Source organism: Coregonus clupeaformis, chromosome 29 (genome assembly GCF_020615455.1).
Source record: "Coregonus clupeaformis isolate EN_2021a chromosome 29, ASM2061545v1, whole genome shotgun sequence".
Lineage (NCBI taxonomy): Eukaryota > Metazoa > Chordata > Actinopteri > Salmoniformes > Salmonidae > Coregonus > Coregonus clupeaformis.
Window position 1 is genome coordinate 33,227,913 of NC_059220.1, and position 23,175 is coordinate 33,251,087.

Consider the following 23,175-nt stretch of genomic DNA (forward strand, 5'->3'; position numbering starts at 1 on the left):
CTCTCCCTTTTCCTCCTTTTCATCTCTTTCTCACCCCATCTCTCTCCTCCTCTCTCATGAGTAAAAGGCTGCAGTGGACATGTGCTATATTTTCCGACAGAGAGAGAGAGTGATGGCTGATTTTTAGCAGTGAGGAATAGAGCGCGGTTAAAAAGAGCTTTCTTCCTACAGCTCTACATAAATCACAACATGAGTCAATATTGAATAATGCTTGGCTTGGTCTGGGCCTCTTGATCAGCCTTGTCAGGGGGAATAGCTCCCTATCGCTGTCAACGTGTGTGTGTGTGTGTCCGTTGATCAGGCCTGTCATATGTAATAGGTCCCTCCTGGCTGTCTGTGACATAAGGGCCAGTTTTACTACAATACTAACATGTACAGGACCATTACACTGCTACTGGACCCCTGGACAGGGGAGCGGAAAGGAGAGGAAGGAGAGGAGAGGATGATGGAGACAGAGAGGGTTACTGTGGGCTGCTCAAAGAAAAAGAAAGGTCCTGAATATTAAGACATGCAAATCTATCCCATCTTCTACATCACTAGGCCTCTGACAAGACACACACACACACACACACAAACGCACACACACACTGATCCCTTTGCACAGATAAAGGCAGCATGTATCAAAGAGTCCGTGGGTAGCCAGAGTAATATTCCATCTCTCTCTTTCTTCCCTGGCTCTCATCCCTCTCTCTGCTCGTTCTAATCTGTGTGTTCCTGTGTGAAGGAGACATCAAAGCTCTGCTGTAACACACAGGTCTGCCTGCTCACTGTGAGAGGTCGCTAACATCTCAACACGCATTGATTACTATCACTGACTTTCTCCTCTCGCTCTCCACTCCCCTCTCCACCTCTATCTTCTGTTTGAAAATTGTATATACAGTACCAGTCAAAAGTTTGGACACACCTACTCATTCAAGGGTTTTTCTTTATTTTTACTATTTCCCACATTGTAGAATAATAGTGAAGACATCAAAACTATGAAATAACACATATGGAATCATGTGGTAACCCAAAAAGTGTTAAACAAATCAAAATATATTTTATGTTTTAGATTCTTCAAAGTAGCCACCCTTTGCTTGATGACAGCTTTGCACACTCTTGGCATTCTCTCAACCAGCTTCACCTGGAATGCTTTTCCAACAGTCTTGAAGGAGTTCCCACATATGCTGAGCACTTGTTGGCTGTTCCTCCACACCATCACACCTCCTCCTCCATGCTTCACGGTGCATGCAGAGATCATCTGTTCACCTACTGCGTCTCACAAAGACACGGCGGTTGGAATAAAAAATATCACATTTGGACTTATCAGACCAAAGGACAGATTGCCACCAGTCTAATGTCCATTGCTAGTGTTTCTTGGCCCAAGCAAGTCTCTTCTTATTATTGGTGTCCTTTAGTAATGTATTCTTTGCAGCAATTCGACCATGAAGGCCTGATTCACACAGTCTCCTCTGAACAGTTGATGTTGAGATGTGTCTGTTACTTGAACACTGTGAAGCATTTATTTGGGCTGCAATTTGTGAGGCTGGTAACTCTAATCAATCAATTTTATTTTATATAGCCCTTCTTACATCAGCTAATATCTCGAAGTGCTGTACAGAAACCCAGCCTAAAACCCCAAACAGCTAGTAATGCAGGTGTAGAAGCACGGTGGCTAGGAAAAACTCCCTAGAAAGGCGAAAGCCTAGGAAGAAACCTAGAGAGGAACCAGGCTATGAGGGGTGGCCAGTCCTCTTCTGGCTGTGCCGGGTGGAGATTATAACAGAACCATGCCAAGATGTTCAAAAATGTTCATAAGTGACAAGCATGGTCAAATAATAATCAGGAATAAATCTCAGTTGGCTTTTCTAGCCGATCATTAAGAGTTGAAAACAGCAGGTCTGGGACAGGTAGGGTTCCATAACCGCAGGCAGAACAGTTGAAACTGGAATAGCAGCAAGGCCAGGCGGACTGGGGACAGCAAGGAGTCACCACGGCCGGTAGTCCCGACGTATGGTCCTAGGGCTCAGGTCTCTCAGTTGGCTTTTCATAGCCGATCATTAAAGAGTTGAAAACAGCAGGTCTGGGACAGGTAGGGGTTTCGGAGCCGCAGGCAGAACAGTTGAAACTGGAATAGCAGCAAGGCCAGGCGGACTGGGGACAGCAAGGTGTCATCATGCCCGGTAGTCTGACGTATGGTCCTAGGGGCTCAGGTTCTCAGAGAGAAGAGAGAACGAGAGAATTAGAGAGAGCATACTTAAATTCACACAGGACACTGGATAAGACAGGAGAAGTACTCCAGGTATAACCAACTAACCCCAGCCCCCGACACATAAACTACTGCAGCATAAATACTGGAGGCTGAGACAGGTGCGGTCCGAGACACTGTGGCCCCATCCGAAGAAACCCCCGGACAGGGCCAAACAGGAAGGATATAACCCCACCCACTCCGCCAAAGCACAGCCCCGCACCACTAGAGGGGATATCCCCAACCACCAACCTACAATCCTGAGACAAGGCCGAGTATAGCCCACAGAGGTCTCCACCACAGCACAAACCAAGGGGGGCGCCAACCCAGACAGGAAGATCACGTCAGTAACTCAACCCACTCAAGTGACGCACCCCTCCCAGGGACGGCATGAAAGAGCACCAGCAAGCCAGTGACTCAGCCCCTGCAACAGGGTTAGAGGCAGAGAACCCCAGTGGAGAGGGGAACCGGCCCGGCAGAGACAGCAAGGGCTGTTCGTTGCTCCAGCCTTTCCGTTCACCTTCACACTCCTGGGCCAGACTACACTCAATCATATGACCTACTGAAGAGATAAGTCTTCAGTAAAGACTTAAAGGTTGAGACCGAGTCTGCGTCTCTCACATGGGTAGGCAGACTGTTCCATAAAAATGGAGATCTATAGGAGAAAGCCCTGCCTCCCGCTGTTTGCTTAGAAATTCTAGGGACAATTAGGAGGCCTGCGTCTTGTGACCGTAGCGTACGTATTGGTATGTACGGCAGGACCAACTCGGAAAGATAGGTAGGAGCAAGCCCATGTAACGCTTTATAGGTTAACAGTAAAACCTTGAAATCAGCCCTTGCCTTAACAGGAAGCCAGTGTAGGGAAGCTAGCACTGGAGTAATATGATCAAATTTCTTGGTTCTAGTCAGGATTCTAGCAGCCGTATTTAGCACTAACTGAAGTTTATTTAGTGCTTTATCCGGTAGCCGGAAAATAGAGCATTGCAGTAGTCTAACCTAGAAGTAACAAATGCATGGATTAATTTTTTCTGCATCATTTTTGGACAGAAAATTTCTGATTTTTGCAATGTTACGTAGATGGAAAAAAGCTGTCCTTGAAACAGTCTTGATATGTTCGTCAAAAGAGAGATCAGGGTCAAGAGTAACACCGAGGTCCTTCACAGTTTTATTTGAGACGACTTTACAACCATCTAGATGAATTGTCAGATTTAACAGAAGATCTCTTTGTTTCTTGGGACCTAGAACAAGCATCTCTGTTTTGTCCGAGTTTAAAAGTAAAACGTTTTCAGCCATCCACTTCCTTATGTCTGAAACACAGGCTTCTAGCGAGGGCAATTTTGGGGCTTCACCATGTTTCATTGAAATGTACAGCTGTGTGTCATCCGCATAGCAGTGAAAGTTAACATTATGTTTTCGAATAACATCCCCAAGAGGTAAAATATATAGTGAAAACAATAGTGGTCCTAAAACGGAACCTTGAGGAACACCGAAATGTACAGTTGATTTGTCGGAGGACAGACCATTCACAGAGACAAACTGATATCTTTCCGACAGGTAGGATCTAAACCAGGCCAGAACTTGTCCGTGTAGACCAATTTGGGTTTCCAGTCTCTCCAAAAGAATGTGGTGATCGATGGTGTCAAAGGCAGCACTAAGGTCTAGTAGCACGAGGACAGATGCAGAGCCTCGGTCTGACGCCATTAAAAGGTCATTTACCACCTTCACAAGTGCAGTCTCAGTGCTATGATGGGGGTCTAAAACCAGACTGAAGCATTTCGTATACATTGTTTGTCTTCAGAAAGGCAGTGAGTTGCTGCGCAACAGCTTTTTCAAAAATTTTTGAGAGGAATGGAAGATTCGATATAGGCCGATAGTTTTTTATATTTTCCGGGTCAAGGTTTGGCTTTTTCAAGAGAGGCTTTATCACTGCCACTTTTAGTGAGTTTGGTACACATCCGGTGGATATAGAGCTGTTTATTATGTTCAACATAGGAGGGCCAAGCACAGGGAAGCAGCTCCTTCCAGCAGTTTAGTAGGAATAGGATCCAGTATGCAGCTTGAAGGTTTAGAGGCCATGATTATTTTCATCATTGTGTCAAGAGATATAGTACTAAAACACTTAAGTGTCTCTCCCGATCCCAGGCCCTCGCAGAGCTGTGCAGATCCAGGACAGCTAAGCCCTGGAGGAATACGCAGATTCAAAGAGGAGTCCGTAATTTGCTTTCTAATGGTCATGATCTTTTCCTCAAAGAAGTTCATGAATTTATCACTGCTGAAGTGAAAGCCATCCTCTCTTGGGGAATGCTGCTTTTTAGTTAGCTTTGCAACAGTATCAAAAAGAAATTTTGGATTGTTCTTATTTTCCTCAATTAAGTTGGAAAAGTAGGATGATCGAGCAGCAGTGAGGGCTCTTCGGTACTGCACGGTACTGTCTTTCCAAGCTAGTCGGAAGACTTCCAGTTTGGTGTGGCGCCATTTCCGTTCCAATTTCCTGGAAGCTTGCTTCAAAGCTTGGGTATTTTCTGTATACCAGGGAGCTAGTTTCTTATGACAAATGTTTTTCGTTTTTAGGGGTGCAACTGCATCTAGGGTATTGCGAAGGTTAAATTGAGTTCCTCAGTTAAGTGGTTAACTGATTTTTGTCCTCTGACGTCCTTGGGTAGGCAGAAGGAGTCTGGAAGGGCATCAATGAATTTTTGTGTTGTTTGAGAATTTATAGCACGACTTTTGATGCTCCTTGGTTGGGGTCTGAGCAGATTATTTGTTGCGATTGCAAATGTAATAAAATGGTGGTCCGATAGTCCAGGATTTTGTGGAAAAACATTAAGATCTACAACATTTATTCCATGGGACAAAACTAGGTCCAGAGTATGACTGTGGCAGTGAGTAGGTCCAGAGACATGTTGGACAAAACCCACTGAGTCGATAATGGCTCCGAAAGACTTTGGGAGTGGGTCTGTGGACTTCTCCATGTGAATATTAAAATCACCAAAAATTAGAATATGATCTGCTATGACTACAAGGTCTGATAGGAATTCAGGAAACTCAGAGAGGAACGCTGTATATGGCCCAGGAGGCCTGTAAACAGTAGCTATAAAAAGTGATTGAGTAGGCTGCATAGATTTCATGACTAGAAGCTCAAAAGATGAAAACGCCATTTTTTTTTTGTAAATTGAAATTTGCTATCGTAAATGTTAGCAACACCTCCGCCTTTGCGGGATGCACGGGGAATATGGTCACTAGTGTAACCAGGAGGTGAGGCCTCATTTAACACAGCAAATTCATCAGGCTTAAGCCATGTTTCAGTCAGGCCAATCACATCGAGATTATGATCAGTGATTAGTTCATTGACTATGACTGCCTTTGAAGTGAGGGATCTAACATTAAGTAACCCTATTTTGAGATGTGAGGTATCACGATCTCTTTCAATAATGGCAGGAATGGAGGAGGTCTTTATCCTAATAAGATTGCTAGGGTGAACACCGCCATGTTTAGTTTTGCCCAACCTAGGTCGAGGCACAGACACAGTCTCAATGGGTATGGCTGAGCTGACTACACTGACTGTGCTATTGGCAGACTCCACTAAGCTGGCAGGTTGGCTAACAGCCTGCTGCCTGGCCTGCACCCTATTTCACTGTGGGGCTAGAGGAGTTAGAGCCCTATCTATGTTGGTAGATAAGAGGAGAGCACCCCTCCAGCTAGGATGGAGTCCGTCACTCCTCAGCAGGTCAGGCTTGGTCCTGTTTGTGGGTGAGTCCCAGAAAGAGGGCCAATTATCCACAAATGTTATCTTTTGGGAGGGGCAGAAAACAGTTTTCAACCAGCGATTAAGTGCTGAGACTCTGCTGTAGAGCTCGTCACTTCCCCTAACTGGGAGGGGGCCAGAGACAATTACTCGATGCCGACACATCTTTCTAAGCTGATTTACAAGCTGAAGCTATGTTGCACTTGGTGACCTCTGACTGTTTCATCCTAACATCGTTGGTGCCGACGTGGATAACAATATCTCTATACTCTCTACACTCGCCAGTTTTAGCTTTAGCCAGCACCATCTTTAGATTAGCCTTAACGTCGGTAGCCCTGCCCCCTGGTAAACAGTGTATGATCGCTGGGTGATTCGTTTTAAGTCTAATACTGCGGGTAATGGAGTCGCCAATGACTAGGGTTTTCAATTTGTCAGAGCTAATGGTGGGAGCCTTCGGCGTCTCAGACCGTAACGGGAGGAGTAGAGACTAGAGAAGACTCAGACTCAGACTCCGACTCGCTACATAATGGGGAAAAACCGGTTGAAGGTTTCTGTCGGCTGAATGAGCGACACCGGTTGAGCATTCCAACAGTATTTCCCTCCAGAAGCCATGAGAAAGTTGTCCGGCTGCGGGGGGACTGTGCGGGGGATTTATACTAACGTTACTGTCTGTACTTACTGGTGGCACAGACGCTGTTTCTTCCTTTCCACACTGAGATTACCCTTGCCTAACGATTGCGTCTGAAGCTGGGCTTGTAGCACAGCTATTTTCGCCGTAAGGCGATCGTTCTCCCTGTATATTATGAGTACAGCGACTGCAATTAGAAGACATCATGTTAATGTTACTACTTAGCTCGGCTGTTGAAGATGTTGATGAACCATGTCCAGATAAAGCGTCCGAGTGAAAAAGTTGAATAAGGGAAAAAAGTTGCGATGGAAAAAAGGAAAATAACGTAAAGTTGGCAGCTAAAACGCACAGGAAAATGACTCTTCTGTCTCGGGATAAGCGTCCGGGTGAAAAAGTTTAACGAAAAAAGATGAGTGAGGACAAAACTAAAAGTTGGTAAATTTGTTGAACACAAAGATTGATTAAACGCTTTATTAAAAGTAAAACGTGAATAGTTTGGCAGGTAGCCAAGTAGCAACAAACAGCACAGCAGTACGGAGACAATGCGGAAGCGACTAATGAACTTATCCTCTGCAGCAGAGGTAACTCTGGGTCTTCCTTTCATGTGGCGGTCCTCATGAGAGCCAGTTTCATCATAGTGCTTGATGGTTTTTGCGACTGCACTTGAAGAAACTTGTTCTTGAAATTTTCCGGATTGACTGACCTTCCATGTCCTAAAGTAATGACGGACTGTCGTTTCTCTTTGATTATTTGAGCTGTTCTTGCCATAATATGGTCTTTTACCAAATAGGGCCATCTTCTGTATACCACCCCTACCTTGTCACAACACAACTGATTGACTCAAACGCATTAAGAAGGAAAGAAATTCCACAAATTAACTTTTAACAAGGCAAACCTGTTAATTGAAATGAATTCCAGGTGACTACCTCATGAAGCTGGTTGAGAGAATGACAAGAGTGTGCAAAGCTGTCATCAAGGCAAAGGGTGGCTACTTTGAAGAATCTCAAATATAAAATATATTTTGATTTGTTTAACACTTTTTTCGTTACTACATGATTCCATGTGTTATTTCATAGTTCTGATGTCTTCACTATTATTCTACAATGTAGAAAATAGTACAAATAAAGAAAAACCCTTGAATGAGTAGGTGTGTCCAAACTTTTGACTGGGACTGTACTTATTCATGATATACAGTGCATTAGGAAAGTATTCAGACCCCTTGACCTTTTCCACATTTTGTTACGTTACAGCCTTATTCTACAATGGTTTAAATATTTTTTCCCTCATCAATCTACACACAATACCCCATAACGTCAAAGCAAAAAAAAGTTTTTTAGAAATGTTTGCAAAAGTATATAAAGAAATAACTGAAATATTACATTTACATAAGTATTCAGACCCTTTACTCAGTACTTTGTTGAAGCACCTTTGGCAGCGATTGGAGCCTCGAGTCTTTTTGGGTATGACGCTACAAACTTGGCACACCTGTACAAATGTTTTATTTAATACATTTTATAATAAGGCTGTAATGTAACAAAATGTGGAAAAAGTCAAGGGGTCTGAATATTTTCCGAATGCACTGTACATACACACTCTCATGCACACACACACAAATACAAAAAATGGCGCTGCAGTGGATGGCTGCCGTCTTACTCCTGATAAATGCTGTTATTTAGTGTGTTTTTTTACGCTGACCGTAACTTTTTTTGTACATTATGTTTCCGCCATCTCCTATGACCGAAAACAGCTTCTGGATATCAGAACAGCGATCACTAACCTCGATTTGGATGAAGATTTCTACTTTAACGATGCGGCATCTCAGGACGTTATGCTTACCAGGGACCAGGCCCTGATCCCCGGGACTCGAACGAGGAAGCAAGGCAAGCGAGGAGGCGTCATGATTAGACTACGTCGGCGAGCATCGAGATCGCCATATGTTTTGTTGGCGAACGTACAAATTGGACGAGCTCCGTTCAAGATTTTCCTAGCAGCGAAACATGTAATATCCTATGTTTTTCTGAGTTGTGGCTGAACATGGAAAAGCAATACTCTTCAAAAAGTACATACACATCCACCCTCCCGTCAACCTTGTATGTATGTATGTGTTGGGCTTTATACAGTGCCTTCAGAAAGTATTCACACCCCTTGAGTTTTTCCACATTTTGTTGTGTTATGGCCTAAATTTTAAATTGATTAAATTGAGATTTTGTTTGGTCACTGGCCTTCACACAATACCCCATAATGTCAAAGTGGAATTCTGTTTTTAGAGATGTTTACAAATGAAAAGCTGAAATGTATTCAGTCAAGTATTCAACTCCTTTGTTGTGGCAAGCCTAAATAAGTTCAGGAGTAAAAAAAAACAGACATTGAACATCCTTTTGAGCATGGTGAAGTATTTCATTACACTTTGTATGGTGTGTCTCAATACACCCAGTCAATACAAATATACAGGCGTTCTTCCCAACTTAGTTGCCGGAAAGAATTCCAAAACAACACATTACTGAGTACCACTCTCCATATTTTCAAGCATAGTGGTGGCTGTATCATGTTAATTGGTTTTTCAGGATAAAAAATAAACTAAATGGAGCTAAGCACATGCACAATCCTAGTGGAAAACCTGGTTCAGTCTGCTTTCCACCAGACACTGGGAGATGAATGCACCTTTCAGCAGGACAATAACCTAAAACACAAGGCCAAATCTACACTGAAGTTGCTTACCAAGAAGACAGAAGCCGAGTTACAGTTTTGACTTAAATCTACATTAAAATCTATGTCAAGACCTCAAAATGGTTGTCTAGCAATGACTAATAAACAATCTGATGGAGCTTGAAGAATTTTGAAAATAATAATTGGCAAATGTTTCACAATCCAGGTGTGGAAAGCTCTTAGAGACTTACCCAGAAAGACTCACAGCTCTAATCACTGCCAAAGGTGCTTGTACAAAGTATTGACTCAGGGGTGTGAATACTTCTGTAAATTACATATTTCTATATTTATTTTTCAATACATTTTCAGAATTTTCTAAAAACATGTTTTCACTTTGCCATTATGGGGTATTGTGTGTAGATGGGTGTGAGAAAAAAAATGATTTAATCCATTTTGAATTCAGGCTGTAACACAATAAAATGTGGAATAGGTCAAGGGGTATGAATACTTTCTGAAGGCACTGTAGATTGTTTATTTGTATGTGTTGGGCTTTAAGACTTGAGATTATTCTTTACAGAGTCAAGTATATTTGTCCAGGCCTTAATTGTTCCTTAACTAGCACCATTAATTCTCGCTGTCGATAATTCAAATATAATAACTTCTAATAGTAACTGTATCCACTGGCAGATTGGGAGAGAGTGAGGTGATCGTCTCTGATTGATTGAGAGATTCAAGGAGCTATCATCGTTAAGTAGCATAGCAGATGCAACACATTTAATATTTACATTCATGCACTTCTAAATTAATTTTGTAACTTTGTCCCAGAAGCATTTAATTGCAGGGCACTCTTACATCATATGAAGGAATGTGCCTACCTGATTTAGGGGACACAGTGAACAGTTGGGAGTTGGTGGCAATTTCATCATAACTGTAATGAATACTCAGGGAGAAAAAGGTGTAGATTCACACGCAGAGCACGGCAGGTGTTTATTTCGCCGACCAGGAATCGTGGTCACAGGCAGGCAATGGTCATACACAGGTAGGCAAACAGGCAGGAGAAACAAAACTAGGACTGAAGGCTATAACTGGTTCTCACAAACGAGCTAGGAAAAGGCTTAGTAGAGTCAAAACGAACAATACCTCACAAGGCATAAACAGAATGAACTGAACTAAATAAGGAGCTGATGAGATCAGGTGAGTAACTAACACAGGTGAAATCAATGAACAAAAATGAAAGACGGGGGGGGGGATGCAAAAGGCTGCCCTCCAGATCGCAAGGCATTATTGTGAAATATTGGAGTATGAGTATGCCATTTTGATTCCCAGTTACATCGTTTTTCAATTTTGATCCAAACAGAAATTATGTGAGCAATAATAGGATCAAAGCGTAGTTTACAAGCAAAAACTCAAACAAGAAGTACCAGTGATGCGCTCAATACGGAAGTGGTCCGATGAAGTGGACGCTAAGCTACAGGACGGTTTCGCTAGCACAGACTGGAATAGGTTCCGGGATTCATCTGATAATATTGAGGAGTTTACCACATCAGTCACCGGCTTCATTAACAAGTGCATCGACGACGTCATCCCCACAGTGACCATACGTACATATCCCAACCAAAAGTCATGGATTACAGGCAACATCCGCACTGAGCTAAAGGCTAGAGCTGCCGCTTTCAAGGAGAGGGACACTAATCCGGACGCTCATAAGAAATCCCGCTATGGCCTCCGACGAGCCATCAAACAGGCAAAACTTCAATACTGGACTGTGATCGAATCCTACTCTGCTGGCTCTGATGCTTGTCGGATGTGGCAGGGCTTGCAAATGTTCATGGATTACAAAGGGAAACCCAGCTGCGAGCTGCCCAGTGACGCGAGCCTACCAGACGAGCTAAATGCCTTTTATGCTCGCTTCGAGGCAAGCAACACTGAACCCTGCATGAGAGCACCAGTAGTTCCGGATGACTGTGTGATCTCGCTCTCCATAGCCGATGTGAGTAAGACCTTTAAACAGGTTAACATGCACAAGGCCGCGGGGCCAGACGGATTACCAGGACGCATACTCAGAGCATGTGCTGACCAGCTGGCAAGTGTCTGACCCAAATGTAATAGCTACATGTTTCAAGCAAACCACCATTGTCCTTGTGCCCAAGCAAGCTGAACTCATAGTTTCACTTCGGGATTTGCCGTAATTGGATGAATATTGATTTTTGACCCTTTAAACTGCGTGATTACAGGGTTAATGCCACGTGATTACAGGGTAAAAACAGAAACAATTCAGAGGGTTAAGTTTAGGTATTATCTGTGAACTACTGTGGCACAATGGTTTAAGCAGCACGCTCAATCTCTGAGCCTCGTGAGTTCGAGCCCTGTGTTGATTTTGATCAAAGCCATATAGCCTAGGCAGGCTACGGCTGGAAAACTCGAGGACTCCGATTTCAAGAGAGAATACTAAAGAAGAACAAGACTTTCTTTGTTTATAAACAACTCAGGTTTATTAACTACAACATCCTCACGAGCTAGCAAAGAAACAACAATTTAGCACAGGTACGGTGGCTTCCGTATGACATCTATTGTGAGTCAAAAGGAACTCACAACAAAAACTCAGAGGGGCTACATAGTGAACAAATACAACTGTTTATTATGGATTCTCACGACAATTACGTTAGCATACGCTACGCAGTGTATGTGAATTGATGCTGGCTACTCTCGCACGCAAATTTCACACCGTTGACTTGTGTCTCGCCATGTGATTTCGGCTTTAGTCTACACCTGTCGTTTACGAAACATGTGACAAATAAAATGTTATTTTATTTTGATTTGATTCACACATACACAAAGAAACATTCTCATCATAATTCTCATCATCATTATCATCATCATCAATCAATCAACTTGAAAATAACTTTTACAAACCAATTACTCACAGATCAGAAATCACATAATGTTTTCCCTGATCCCTTCCTGTGTCTCCCATGCCCCTCTACTTCCCCTGCCTATCTCCCTTTCCCATCTCACCCCTCACCCTGCCCTCACCCTGCCCTCACCCTGTCTTCCCCTCTTTAGCCCATGCTGCATTGATAGATCTGTGTATGAGACTAAATATATATAGCCATGTTGGAGGAGAGCCCATCCCATCCCATCCCAGGCCTCCCCGAGTGGCATTTCTACCAAATGTCATTGTCACCAGACGGCCATTTATTTAGCCCCCAGAATAGATCACCTTTATGCCGACTTCTGCCAGCAGACACCCGCAGGTTAGCGTTTTTCATCATGAATCTTGTTCTGGAGGCAGCTCTGCAGAGTGGTCACTAGCTGGCACAGCCGCAAAGTCACAAAGTCTGATTTTAAACCTATAACCTTAATACTAACCTTAAACACACTGCTAAACCTAATGCCTAATCCTAACCTTAAATTAAGACCAAAAAACTCATTTCTGTTTTCATGTATTTTTACAATATAGCCAATTTTGACTTTGCAGCTGGCCCATCTAGCGAAAATCACTCAGTTCTGCCTCCAGGACAAGATTAATCCCAATAAACGTCAAGCTGCCTAACGCACACACGTATACACATGCACACTCAGACATACACAGTAAACCATGGTTACACACACATGTAAGCAGCATTATCATAATGCAAATATATTGTACGCAACAAAAGGCCTAGCGCATGGACACCAAGTTTGTGTGTGTGTGTATGATCGCGTGTTTGTGTGTGTGTGTGAGCGTGCGTGTGACTCATCAGTGGTCCGAGGGCACAGCCCTGCGCAGTACAGGCCTGTGTAGATTCCAGTGAGACAGATTGTCAACAGAGAACCACAGGGAGTCAGAGTTCTGGACCAGCACAGCATTCATCCACATACCATAGCTGCTGATCACTCCTAGAGGACAGGAGAAGAACACACACACACACACACACACATTCAATAATGTACAGGCAAAAAAGTATGCATGAACACACACACACAAGCGCACACACATACACCAGTGGAGGCTGCTGAGGGGAGGACGCCTCATAATAATGGCTGGAATGGAGTCAATGGAATGGTATCAAACGCATTAAACACGTGGTTTACATGTGGTTGATACCATTACATTGACTCCATACCAGCCATTATTATGAGCCGTCCTCCCCTCAGCAGCCTCCACTGACATACACACATTCAAGCGTGCATGCACAGGCATACAAGCGCGCGCACAAAAACACACACACACAACCGTCAGTAAATGAAATCACAAGGAATAATCCTAACATTATTACAGGCACATAATGAAACAGCATGGGGGCCAAAGTCTCTTCTTCCTCCATCAAAATGCATATGGGGCTCAAAAGATCATGTTTGTGGTAAGAACCTATTCTGTTTTAATTATGCGTCTGCCCAGAGAAAACCATTTCACGTCTGTGTAAAGAAATAAAGACACAAAGCAGACACTAATACATCTCCACACTAGGGTTGCATCCAAAATGGCACCCTATTCCCTATGTAGTGCACTACTTTTGACCCGAGCCCTACGTGCACTACATAGGGACTAGGGTGCCATTTGGGACATGGCACCAGTGAATCCGAGGCTGTAAGAGTGTTGTAATAAGCCCAGGTTGATATAAAGCCTAATACATAACAGGCTTATTCTCCTGCTTGTCTCCATGTTTCCCACACTTTAATCCCCAGCGGGATTAGCCAACAAATCCCAGGGAAAATTGGGAAAAACTCCTCCAGACTTCTAGTAGTGTGAAACCAAGCAAATCACATAGACTACATATTGACTCCATATTGTGAGCAGCCAGGCTAAAATAATAATACGACACATCCTTTAACAAGAATTAAAGCCATTTGAAGGCGTTTTAAGTGCGAGATAATCGGGTAATTGTGATGAAGTTTTTTTTCCATAATAAATGGCTGTCAGATTAGCGATGCTGTCATTTATCACATCTAATAGGCGTGGAGGGTTTATGGAGTGAAAGATACTCACACTATATTATACGCATTATACACACATCTCATACATCCCACACACACATATGCTTTACACATCATGCACACGTTATACACACACGTTGAACATGATACTGTGCTACAGGCGTTCATTGAGATGGCAGAACAGAGAGGTTTTATTATGCATTAATTGAAATGAAATGGTAAAGAGGAAGTCTTCAGGAATTCTTTAGTCTTTTCATTGAGAGTATTTATTCGAGATCATTGTTTTTTAAAAATCTAATTCATTTAAGTGGTGACGAGATTCGGAAGGCTTTTTAAGAATGGGAAAAATTGCAGAATGTAGAATGATCTTAGACAAAGATATTTTTTTAGCAGACAAATGAAATTAAGTGTTCCAATAAAACAAATACGCTTCTCTTTTGATATCAAAATATTCACCACCAAAAGCTAATTCAATATTTTTAAAAGTAAGAGTATTGACTACAATAAAATGTTGACATGCTCAAATATACAAGAGCAAGCTAAGAGCGAGTCTCATGTTTAGCTGTGTGTTTTCTTCTAAGGGAATATAGCAAACCATCATGTAGAATCGCCTGACAATACATGTGTAGCTACAGATAGCTTTCTTCCTATACAGTCTGATACCAATATGTCATATGTCCCCCATATTTCTAATCAAACTCAGAATAGTTTTACTTGTGATGCTTTATTCTATACACTTACCATACATTGTTTGGTAAGAGCATCTGCTCAATGACGTGTGTGAGTGAGGATCTCTTATGGCAGTGTGGTCCCAGCCTGCAGTTCACAGCTTCAGTCAAAAGAGAGCACTTGCCATCCACTTAAAGAAGCAGCTAGCGCTTATCATCTCTCTCTCTCTCTCGCTTGCTCTCTCACTGTCTATATTCCTCACGAGACTTTTACAATCATTCATCTAAAAGTGTCTGTGACGTGTGTAGTATTCCAAACAGATTTTGATTGCTGTGACTAGTATTTGAAATGACACCGTCAATTTCAGAAAACATCTCTCTGTGTTAAAATATTTTGGAGCTTGAGGTGTGTGTACAAATACAAGGTGTGTATACCTCCTCACACCTTGCCAACTTCCCCATCCTCCCGTGACACTTTATTTGACCATCTAGTTTCAACTGCCGTGTCAAGTAAATTAAATGAATCCGACAATTCTGATAAACATTTCTGCATCTTTCCTCTGGTAAAATGTCACCCTAACCCATTATCAATTGAAGACAAGTACCACATCCCTGCATTACCCCCCTCTTCCCCCCTTTGACCTCACAACCCCTCCCCACCCCCTTACCGTTGGGTGTGCCTGGGGGTGTCCAGGTGATGTTGAGGGCGTGGGGCAGAGAGGGGTGACGGAGGGGGCAGGGATGTTCTCCGGAGTACTCTCCTCTGTAAGCCTCGCTAGGGGGACTGATGGAACAGCCTCCACCTGTACATGCCTAAATACATAGGAAACACACACATACACAGTCAGGTCCATAATTATTGGCACTCTTGATAAAGATGAGCAAAAAAGACTATATGAAATAAATAATACTAGTACTGAGCTACAGTATATTGTATGCTCACATTTTTTTTGTTTTTGATTATGCTCTTTTATACTAATACAATTGCTTAGATAAGGAGATTTTGTTAAAAAAATATATGAAAAAGATAGGGGTTAAAATTATTGGTACCCCTGTTTTCAATAACTTTCATTACCTCAGTTTGCGAGGATAACGGCACTGAGTCTTTTTTCTCAAATGTTTAACCATTTCTTTGTGGATTTTGACATGTGCTTGAGGTTATTGTCTTGCTGGAAACATGATAACCTCTCAGCATCACCAATAACAGGGAAGGTTAGCATTTTTGGGGGGGTATGATATTTATGCCTCTGTAACCTTCTCACTCATCATTATTCACGATTCATTCATGATTATCCGTAAAAATGGTACATCCACATTAATGTAAAAGTGTTCAGAAACACATTCTATTCTTATTTACAATAAAAGTGACTCCAAAATGACACAATACATTATTTACCATTAATTTCTATTGGGCACAACATAATCTGAAACACAACCAAAACAAACTGCAAATGAATCCAGTTTGTAGAGTCACAAGCTTGATGTAGTCATTGTGTGCTAGAAATATGGGACCAAATACTTAACTTTTGACTAAATTTAATACACTATAAGTGAATTTGTCCACATCTTTATGACACCTTCAAAATAGGGGACTAGATACATGAAGCGCTTCATTTCTAAACGGTAAAATAGATATGTATGAAAATACCCTCAAATAAAAGGTGACATTCTGTACTGTCGCGTCATATAAAACAGTTGATCTCAAATCCAATATGCTGGAGTATGGAGACAATTAAAAGTTTTAGCTTCACTGTCCAAATAAATACGCAGGGGATAATATCAAATCAAATCAAATTTGATTTGTATGAAATAATGTGTGTGTACCACGGAGAAAGATAGAGGACTCTAGTGCCTAAAAGTGAAATTTAGCATGGGCAGCACCATTAAGGACTTTCACAATTTTGAAGTAGTCAACTTGGTGGGACTTCCTATGGGTTAACAAAGGATCACATAATTCCATCCAGGTCATCAGGAGGGATCAGCCAATGAATTGTACTCATGAGCAAACATTCCATAACTGCAGGTGGCAGTAAATCGCCAACCTTGGCTTTATACCTGTTCAGAAAACACACTCCAGGTGGCAGTACACAACCTTTCAGTTTGTTTACCAACTCATAGAAGAAGTACTTCAAAATAGAGATGACCTCAATAATGGGACAGATATAATGTTGCGTCCTCTAGCTATCTCTATGGTGTGTCCCCATAGCAACAATGAAGCTGTAGGTGGTTCCTGGTGTCAGGTTACGGAGGGTGTGGCCTTCAAACAGTTCAGAGCTGTTATAAACACACACTGGCTCCTCCCCTTCTACTGACAGGTACACACAGTTGAACTCTAACACCTCATTCACCTGCCCAGGACGAGACCACCTGGAAGAAGAGAGAGAACAAGGGAGTGTGGGAAGGAGAGAGGGAAGGAGAGAGAGAGAGAGAGGGAGGGAAAGAGTGAGGGAAAGAGAGAGATAAGGAAAATAGGGGGGGAGAAAAAGAGAGGGGGGAGGGAGAGAGCATCAGTGTATGTATTTTCTTCATATAGCAGGACTTTGACACATGCCTGAGTAGCTCAAGGGCAGAACAGTAGAACGTTTGAACCCCAGACCTCATTTATACTGGTCCATTTCCCCAACTACTATGCGGCCACACTGTGTGTGTGTGCGTGTGGCAGAGACCTCCTGGCTGTTCAGAAAGTCTGTTTCAGGCCAGACAAGGGGCCCTCCACCCGGACAGGAGCAGACGGAAACAGAACAGACACACACACATACACACACACACACACACACACACACAAACACTGCTGGGATTGACTTTCCGTGGACTAAATATAGAACAGAGGACACAGCTATCTGATGAGGGATACAGGAGGGAGAGAGAGGGGGAGAGAGAGAGAGAGAGAGAGAGAGAGAGAGAGAGAGAGAGAGAGAGAGAGAGAGAGAGAGAGAGAGAGAGAGAGAGAGAGAGAGAGAGAGAGAGAGAGAGAGAAAGAAGATATACAGTATATAGAGAAAGGGAGAGATGGAGAGAAACGTAGAAGAGAAACTTGACTTTTGATGCTCTTTGAGACATTCTCACTTAAAACCACAAGTTTTTACACCCTTCTGATAAAAAATCTAAATCCACATTACACCGCTCAACACCACAGCACCATTCACAATACAAGTATCAAACCGAACAAACATTTTTTTTACACTTTTTACGAATGTCTTTGTTATTAACAAGCATCCATTTTCCAATCATTACAGACATTTACACTGAGTGTACAAAACATTAGGAACATCTGCTCTTTCCATGACATAGACTGACCAGGTGAATCCAGGTGAAAGCTATGATCCCTTATTGATGTCACCTGTTAAGTCCACTTCAATCAGTGTAGATGAAGGGGAGGAGACAGGTTAAAGAAGGATTTTTAAGCTTTGAGACAATTGAGACATGAATTGTGTATGTGTGCCATTCAGAGGGTGAATGGACAAGACAAAATATTTAAGTGCCTTTGAACGGGGTATGGTAGTAGGTGCCAGGTGCACCGGTTTGAGTGTGTCAAGAACTGCTGCTGGGTAAACAGATTCCCATGTGTATTAAGAATTATCCACCACACAAAGGATATCCAGCCAACTTGACACAACTGTGGGAAGCATTGGAGTTAACATGGGCCAGCATCCCTGTGGAATGCTTTCGACACGTTGTAGAGTCCATTCCCCAACGAATTGAGGCTGTTCTGAAGGCAAAAGGGGGTGCAACGCAATATTAGGAAGGTGTTCCTAATGTTTTGTACACACAGTGTATATGTTCTTGTTCTAATTGGCCCAAACCCCCAGAGAAAGCCACTCCCTTAAGACCATTTACAATTCTAATTGGCCTACGACTCAAGATGCCACGCCCCTTAGGACCACCAGTTACACCTTCAGTGTGGGCCATTTTTAAAAGTGATGCATGTATGGTGTGTTGTGTATGACGGATGACTGTGTTACTGTACAATTAGCCTGACTAACTAATCTATCACATTCATCAGCTGATATATACTGTGTCGATAGTGGCAGTAATTAATTATATAGTTTTGGGTAGTGAAACCAGAGGGGAGTTTTTATACAATGATTTCATAATTATTTGCTGGATTTCATAAAATAATAATAATAATAATACTCACAAAAAATACACAGAAGACATCAAATCATACAGGATCATAATTATCACCCTGTTGCAGGATAACCTTCATGCAATGCAGGAAATGTAATATGAGGTTTAAAGAAGCTTCTTAAGTTTTTAATTTTCACTTAGAAATTTGAGACGAAAAATGTATCAACCCTTACAAAAATGTCCATAAATTATAATCCACATAATAATTCACATTCCTGTTGTTGCAGTATTATTTTCCTGCTGTAGCAAACTGGCTCAAATTAAGATCCTACATCTCTAGGGTAAAATAAATGTCAAATGAAAACTGTATAATAATTTTAAAGAGTAACAAAGTGACATTAAGCCATGGGAAAAAAAATCTGTCTCTGAAGCCCAAATCTGATGTGTGTAAGTGTGTGTACTCTCAGCGTGTGTTGGACAGGAAAGTGTGTGTGTGCATGCCTGCCTGTGCGTGTGTATGTGTGTGTTGGCCAAGCGAGGGCAGAGTGGGGGGAGAGGAGAGTGAGTGTTTCTGCTGATATTGTTTTGTGCATATACAGCAGGCAGGCAGGCCTCTCAACCTTTCTCACAGGCAGGATGCAACACAACAAAAGAGTATTGAACACATATGATCCCTCCACCGCGCCTATTAGGATTCTGCTAACAGGGCAATACCTCTCAGCTCACAGGCCACAATTACAGCCTCAAAGGAGAGAGACGGAGAGAGATATCATCTGTAATGTCAAATTACAGCAAAGCTCCTGTTTTTCTTCTCTCTCTAATCACTCTCGATTCTCTATTTTATTTCTCTCTTGTTCTCTGTCTCTCTCAATACGTCTATCTCTTCCTTTCTTTCTGTTTCTTTCTCTCCAACATTCTCTCTCTTAATTTCTTCCTCTCATCACTTCTTTCTCTCACCAGTTTCTGATTTCTCTCTCGCTTCTGTATGTGTGTGTCTGTGTGTGTGTGGCTGTGTGTGTGTGGGTGCGCTCGTGTGTGTGTTCTTGTGTGGGTGTGTGTACACTATGGAAAAAAGAGGTAAAAGGACAAGGAGAATCAGCCAGGTCACCTGTGATACTTAAGTGATAATGGCTGAGAAGCCGGTGTTTGGAGGATATATTGGCACGGTTGTTGTTAGGGCCGGCAAACTGTGCCAATATATCCTCCAAACACCAGCTTCGAGGGCATTATCACTTTTATACAACAGATTACCAACATATTCAAATAATGATTGACATATTTTCATTAAAAAAGTTATTTTGATGAATTTATTCATACTATTTCATCCTTCCACAAGATATAATCCCGACACACATCTAGGGTTGCTTCCGAAGCCGGCTGGTCGTTTGTTCTATCGGTTCGGTTGCCAGAGACGCGACCCTGTCGTTCATTCTAAATGTTCCATTGCCATACTGGCTGGCAACATTCTTATCCCTTGCTTGCTAGCTAGCCAACTACGGCTAACTTAAAGTCACGTCAAACAGTGCAGCCAGAATAACAACAAAGTAGCTGCATTTTCATTTGTTTAAGCTGTTTTGTAGTAACATTTATTTGGATACATCCATTGCAATGAACTAATGTTGCGCAATTTTACCTGGCATAGAAAATGTGCTCTCTCATCAGGACACTGTTGTTCAAGAGCTAGCCAACAACACAGCTAACACAATCACTTCAAACTGAAGATGGAAAGACTGCAAACTAGCTGCACTTTGTTTCATTTGACCTGTTTTCTATTGATAGTTCTTTGTATTTATCCATAAAAATGATGCTGATTCATGATTTCGACTGGCTGAGAAAAGCTGCCTACCTGTCTTTCTCATCCCGACTCCCGATACGTTCATTACCATTGGACAGCTGGAGATCCAATTTGAATATTGAAACAATGTTGCAAATGTCGGAGAGACAGACAGCAAGGTTTATACAAATCTCCGCTGTTGAAAACGAAATGTTAGTCTAAAGGAAACGTGAGATAATATCTAGATGCTTTTTATAGTGGAGATCAAGTTTATAAATTACCTGGCTGGGCTGATGAGACAGTGGATTGCGCTGTCAGATGGAACAGAGTAAATAGGTATTTTAACATCATAGATTTAAGCGGTGGTAACTTGTGGAATAGACACCGGCTGGAATGCGGTTTTAACCAATCAGCATTCAGGATTAGACCCACCCTTTGTATAAAAGTCAGTATTCGAAGTCCATCAATGTCTAAGGACGTTGGAAGATTATGTGGAAACCAGCCACTAGGGGCAACAGTGAGCGCTGTTACCTTCAAGTAGGTTTCGGTTTTGCTAGGGTCTTGTGAACGGGGATGGCAGATGGGCCTAAGCATCTGACAAAGGTTGCAAGTTTGAATCCAGTGATAGAAAGTTGCATCTGTCTCTGATTCCAAAGTTTGCAAGTTCAAATCCAGTGATAGAAAGTTGTTTTTTAGATTTTTGTTTTAAGCCTATCCCAAACCTTAACCCTTACCTTAAATTAATCCCTAACCTTAAGATTTCGGAGTTAATGCCTAAACTTAACCTTAAACACCTCGGAATGTGATGTTTTCAACAACTTTGAAATTTGAGAAACATGGATGAATGTCTAATTCTGACGTGAGACTGTGAGAGTTAGTTGAGGAGAATACATGGAGGAGATAGAAGTACACTATAAAAAAAGGGTTATTCGGCTGTCCCCATAGGAGAACCCTTTGAAGAACCCTTTTTGGTTCCAGTTAGAACCCAAAATAGTTATACCTGGAACCAAAAAGGGTTCTACATGGAATCAAAAAGGGTTCTCCTATGGGGACAGCCAAATAACCCTTTTGGAACCTTTTTTCCTAACTGTACTTCTATCTCTTCTATGTATTCTCCTTGTCCTTTTACCTTGTGTGATCATCAGTAAAGTGCTGACATTTCCCTGAGAGAGAGATCAGTGCATCTCAACCTAACCTGCTGGCCTCACTCTCCCTCTAACACACTGTCTGCATACACTCTTCTTTATTCTGACTTATTCATTCACCCTCTCCTTCCTCTCTCCTGTGTGTGTGTGTGTGTGTGGCACGGTGCCCTCCTGCGGTGGGTCTTAAGTGATGGTGGTCAGGGGCTCTAATGGCTTTCACACAGATTGAGAGAGAAAGGGCCAGGGCATACGTACATACACACACACACACACACACATGCACACACACTAAGTTATAGAGACGGATACATATACGGTTCCCCTCTCTCTCTCTGTATAGGTGAGAGGTCAAGTGCAGGAGAATATTCCGCATGCTAAACAGGACTGCAGAAGGTCACCGTCTGCCTTTTCATTCAGTCAGCCGACTCCCCCCACCCCGACAGACGCGCGCACACACACACAGACACACACACTCCTGCACAAACACACACTCTACCTCTTTCATTCTCTCAGCATCTCTCCCTATTCTCTTATTTGTATTGTTCATACCCTCTCTCTCCTGTCACTGTCATCCCTTTCTCCATAGTCCACATCTCTCTCCTGTCACTGTCATCCCTTTCTCCATAGTCCACATCTCTCTCCTGTCACTGTCATCCCTTTCTCCATAGTCCACATCTCTCTCCTGTCACTGTCATCCCTTTCTCCATAGTCCACATCTCTCTCCTGTCACTGTCATCCCTTTCTCCATAGTCCACATCTCTCTCCTGTCACTGTCATCCCTTTCTCCATAGTCCACATCTCTCTCCTGTCACTGTCATCCCTTTCTCCATAGTCCACATCTCTCTCCTGTCACTGTCATCCCTTTCTCCATAGTCCACATCTCTCTCCTGTCACTGTCATCCCATTCTCCATAGTCCTCACCTCTCTCCTGTCACTGTCATCCCTTTCTCCATACCCTCTCTCTCCCCTCTTTTTTCTTTCCCCTTCTACCTCCCCCATCTCTCAATCTTTCCATTTCTCTCTCTCTCTCTCTCTCTCTCTCTCTCTCTCTCTCCTCTCTCTCTCTTCTCTCTCTCTCTCCTCTCTCTCTCTCCTCTCTCTCTCTCTCTCTCTCTCTCTCTCTCTCTCTCTCTCTCTCTCTCTCTCCCCCCCACACCTATTGTTGGAGGACAGTCAATGCCATGCAGTCTAAACCCATCCATCTACCTATAAGCCCACAGTGTTTTTAAAGATGTCATATTCAATGACATGGGGAGTTGTTTATGCCTATATTACCCTGCTCAGACCCGTATACACACACACACACACACACACACACACACACACACACACACACACACACACACACACACACACA

General features: G+C 42.6%; 1 pseudogene; it reads right to left on the bottom strand.

Annotated features, from left to right (window-relative positions):
- The window catches only part of LOC121544484, a 244,163-nt pseudogene that overhangs the window by 90,498 nt on the left and 130,490 nt on the right, over nucleotides 1–23,175 (bottom strand).